The 5,025-nt window shown below is 45.6% G+C and overlaps 1 protein-coding gene and 1 pseudogene across 1 annotated transcript in view; one reads left to right on the top strand and one right to left on the bottom strand.

The window, feature by feature from the left end:
- The window catches only part of Hint3 (histidine triad nucleotide binding protein 3), a 25,502-nt gene that overhangs the window by 2,162 nt on the left and 18,315 nt on the right, over positions 1–5,025 (bottom strand). The gene's annotated exons all lie outside the window — the stretch shown is intronic.
- On the top strand, positions 2,272–2,963 carry LOC101569720 (annotated as a pseudogene).

Below are 5,025 nucleotides of genomic sequence, written 5' to 3'. Positions count from 1 at the left end.
CATATCTTCATAAGCCCCCTTGCAGTAAGTCTCTGAGAAGCACAGATACCTCTGGACCCCAAGGCCTCAGAAAAGCCTCTGCATGGGATGAGGAAGGTTTTTAAATTGTTTCCTCTTGAGAGAGAGGCTAAGGTGAGTCAGAAAGTCAAATGTGACGTTAGCAGAAGCATGTGTCTGATAGGCCCTAACCCAAGAACAGGTCAAATCATAAGTAAAATTACTAAACATGTAACATAGCAATTGGACAACTACTTAGGGAGTGGCACAGAACTACTGATTTTCATGCCTGGATTAGTAAGATACTGTGCAGAGAAAGCAGGCAAGGTTAGAGTCTACAGAAACCAAATGCAATTAGGTATTACTGCTTTTTCACCTGGGATTCTTTATGCTAAAATATTGGATTAAATCTCTGCTGCACATCCCCTCCAGAACTGAGCAGGACATTAACCATGTCATGAATCTCAAGTTTGGATACAGCATCTGAGATAATAGAGATTAACCCCGCATAGTCATTAGAGTTCCTGTTTTTCAGCTCACTAGGATGGCTAAGGAGTGGCAGGAGAATAAGGACTTTGGAAGGGCTGCTCAATCTAGCATTAAGAGACTCCCAGTTAGAACTGTACTGTAAGGAGCAAGGAGATCCAGTCTACCTTGTGGGAACTGGCCCCAAGCTCATTCTTGTCCCACCTACCAAGGTATGATGGGTGGTCTTATCATCTCATTAAAGAGATACCACTCTGGGGGTGTGTCTGGGTAGGTATTGGATGGGGGGGCTGTCTCTGCTGGTGCTAGCCCCTAACCTTCTCAGGCTCTCTTTTGGCCTCTCTGCTTTCTCCCTGGCATGATGTGAAGAACTCTCTTGCCAGGGCTTCTGCCATGATGTCTATAGACTAAACCCTCTGAAAGTGTGATCCAGAATAACTTCTCCTTCTTTAAAGTGCAGGGGTCAGATATTTTATCTCAGCAACAAAAAGGTGACTAATACTCAAGAGAGCCCTCTTGCAAGACCTGTTTCGTTTTGTTTTGTGTTGGAGACTGCTATTGTGTAAACACTGAAGTCTCGTATAAGCTGTTTATTAAAAAAAATAACAGATCATTCCTGAGAAGTAGCAACCATGAACTGGAGAGGGGAGTTTTGTGTGGATTATAACATGACATTCCGGGGTGAAGTGTAGGAAGACAAAGCCAGAGAAATGAGCAGAAGGTTAAGGGATTCCAACAGGAGAGATCATGCGCAATTCAAATCTGCTCACACATCTTCTACCTCAGGTTAACACTTGAAAGGGGGTTACAAATAACAGAGAACCAATGTGAAGGAGGAAAGTTCTCTTCATGTGCACCAAGACTAAACATTTTTGTAATCAGTAAAAACAAGGGCTTCTGAACAATTTGAAGAATAAAGGTTCATTAGAGCAAGTTATATAAGGATTATTGAACTTGACCACGGTGAAGCATTTTTTTTTAAAGGCAGGTTTTGGGTTTTTGTTGTTGTTTTTTGTTTTGTTTTTTCGGTACCAGGGATTGAACTCAATTGAGCTATCTCCCTGGCCCTCCAGAGAAGCATTTTTGAGGGAGTTCAAATTTCATGACATGGGGTGAGATCTCCAGCTAGTCATAAAGAATACAGTTCAAAAAGCATAGAAAGAAAGAAGCGTGGTTGCTGGCTGCAAGACTGAACAAGATGGAAAGCTGAAGCACCAATTCAGACTTACGCAGTAGGAGTTAAGTGCAACTCAACTCTGTGAGTTCAAATTTCCAATCTGCAAAGTATCCAAAGGAAAGGTAGATCCTATTCTGTGAGCTAACGATTCTCCAGTATGAATTTCAACCTATCCGCTTTAATGCTACCTGGGAAGCAGGTTCTGTGTGAAGGAAGACAGGCTGGAGATTCAGTCCTCTCTCCTGGACATCCTTAAACTCTAATACAGCAATCTAGGGCTCTTCATTTATAAGCAAACACAAGATAGCTGTCTCACTGAGCTAAGCTAGAACTCACCCCATACCACAACTGGTGGCTGAAAGTGAAAAGCTCCCAAAAGGACGCTACTATAGGGCCTGCTAAAATGTCCTCTAGTGGCTGTGGCGGCGCGCGTAGCGGCCTGGCAGGGGAAGGGTGCCAGAGCCGGCTGAGCAGCTAGGCCTTCCCACGTCGGCCGCCGTGCCCTCGATGCTGGTTGCGGGCTCCCCGAAGTAGAGCTGAGACTGGGCGGTGGGCGTGGTAAGAGGCTGAGGAACCTGCGCATCCACGCAGGTAGATGCGGCTCCGCAACGATGGACACCCTGGAGAAGGACAACTTGGCGCTGTCCTTCTCCTCTGCCTCTGATGCTGTGGTTGGATATTTAGAGGACATTATCATGGATGATGAGTTCCATTTACTGCAGAGAAATTTCATGGACAAGTACTACCGGGAGTTTGAAGACACAGGAGAACAAACTCACCTACACACCTTATTTAATGAATATATTTCTCTAGTGGAAAAGTACATCGAGGAGCAGCTGCTGGAGCGGATCCCAGGGTTCAGCATGGTGACCTTCACAACGCTACCGCGCCATAAAGATGAAGTAGCTGGTGACATCTTCGAAATGCTGCTCACATTTACAGGTTTTCTGGCTTTTAAAGAAATGTTTCTGGACTACAGAGCAGAAAAGGAAGGCCGGGGACTGAATTGAAGCAGCAGCTTAGTGGTGACATCGTTGTGCAAATCCTCTACTATCCCAGCTTCCCAGAACAATCTGCAGCACTAGGTCACGAATGGGATCATTCTGGATGTCACCAGCTAAGTAGTCTCAGAGAGACTTTGGCTGTGGTGATGACAACAGAAGAGTACATCTTAGAAAGACTGAAATGTTCTGCAGCCCTTCATTCATGTTAAGTATTGATGGGTCCAAAGCATAACCTGACCCTCCTGGCCCCATTTCTTCTGAAACACCTTCCTGCGTTCAGTAACCCTAGTGCTCTGCCCTGTGGGCAGCTCGCTCAGGTGCTTCTGAGCCAGGCACCATCCCCAGCCTCTCCACTGTGCACGCAGATGTGGCTGTCAGCAGTGTGCAGCCCACTGTTAACCAGCCTCTGTCCCCACAGGCTTTGCATGAGTCCTTTTGTGTACCCAGAGCTCTTTTTTATGTAAGTCAGCATTTCAGTCCTTCAGCTTCAATGGGCATTCTGTTAGGGAGTATTAATCCAGGGAGTCACTCACCTGAGCCAGCTGCCAGGCCTGAGATCTCAGAATCTCCTGTGACCCCTATCCTGGCTGGAGGAAGCAAGAGATGGCCTTTACCTGAAAGCTCCACTGAACATCCACTCCAACTCCCATCAGTCCTTGTAACAGCATCTTCTGCTGGTCTTGACACAATCTCCCTGTTTCTAGAAGTCTCTTTTTAAACATTATTTTCAAGAAAATATTTTTATAGATGACTACTCAGGCTAACCTAGTGGATATGACCTTGGAACTTCCATGATTACCCACTTAAAGATCAAAGTATTATATGCTGTGTGCTCGTAGTGGTCAGTGCTGTGAAGGCAAAAACGCTTTCTACACTGGCGTGGTTGCGTGTGCTGCAAAGAGTAAAGCTATCCTGCTGTCGTAGTAAAGTCAGGCTGCTCTCCTGTCGAAGCATGTTAACTGTGTCTCTGCACACTGCTTACGTCCTCTCCATACAAGCCACTTGGTGGCTTTCTGGTGGGGTAGGGGACACTGCAGTTTCTTCTTCCTGTCCAAACCTCTCCTGCCAACATGGTGCTCCCCTGTCTGGCTCAGCATGCATGGGGCCGGCGGCCACTACTGACCAACTGTCAGCTCTCACGTAACTGTTTGGTAGACCATTACCAACCTGGAAACAAGTCACATCTTTACAAGGAAGAAAGAACAGTTCAATTCCTCGTGTGTACTTTTGATTTCAGTTTTTATAGTGACAATGAGAATCTATGCTTCTTTTCGCTTCACTTGGCTCTTCTGGTTTTAAAGGATAAGCTATAAGCTATGTGTTTATCTGTACGAACGCATTGCTTAATTTTGTACCATGAGTAAAATTTGAGGTGTTTTGCCAGAAAAAAATAAAAAATAAAAATAAAATGTCCTCTAAAAGCCAATCTCTAGTTTCTCACTCTTCTGTTACTCATTTCCAAATGCATGGCAAAGACCAGCATATTAGTGACACTGCTCTGGCAGCTTAGGTGGGCTTTTGCATGGCCTTGAGTGGGCCCTGTTTATTACTTCCTTTGAGAACTTGTAAGCCAGAAGTAAGGTTAGGATCACAGAACATTTGGCTCATCTTAGCTAAATGTTTAGTCCTCTCATTCTTCTTCCCTGCTTCCCTTTTCCTAAAATACAAGAGCAGGATTTCTAAAGTCTCCTACCAAGTAATTTGCCAACATTAGATTTCACTCACATGTGGCATCTAGCTGACCTTCTACACGTGCTTGCTTAAGCTCAGTTTCTATTTGTCTGCTTCTCTGGATCCCACTTTCATCCCATGTGTAGGAAAACTACTACATGTCGGGACTCAGAAAAGAATTCCCCCAAAACAAAGGGCCCAGAGGCAGCCTCAGAACAGTGTCTCTATGACTTGCCATCCACTTGTCTCCTGCTGCACTTCCCCCAAGGCCAGTCACAGACACTAGAATTTTTCTTCCCAAAGTGAAGTCATAAAAACTACTCTCTCTAATCTAAGGCAAGCCACAGAGCCAAAGCATATTACCCTTCAGCTCCACTGCCCTTCTGAGAGGGGGCCTACCCTGCATGACAGCTGATCACTGACCTGAAGGAGCCCTGCCCCTCACCCAGGGAGAAGGGTTGCTACCCGAAGGCCAAGGCCACCCAAGCGAGCAGGTCTCCCAGGGTTTCCCCACTCGGTTTACAGCCCTTTGTCTGACTTGATTTATGCATGGCAGTCCAAGCTTCGTAGAGGCACACAGTTTGTCCAGGGTCTCAGGTCTTCCTATGAAGGTTTTTGTGTCACCTCAAAGAGTATAAAACACACTTGAATGCCTTTGTCACTTACTAACCTGCCAGATCTTTTTTTTTT

Source organism: Octodon degus, unplaced genomic scaffold (assembly GCF_000260255.1).
Source record: "Octodon degus isolate 3935 unplaced genomic scaffold, OctDeg1.0 scaffold00034, whole genome shotgun sequence".
In the NCBI taxonomy this organism is placed as follows: Eukaryota; Metazoa; Chordata; class Mammalia; order Rodentia; family Octodontidae; genus Octodon; species Octodon degus.
This window is presented reverse-complemented; position numbering and strand designations above follow the sequence as displayed.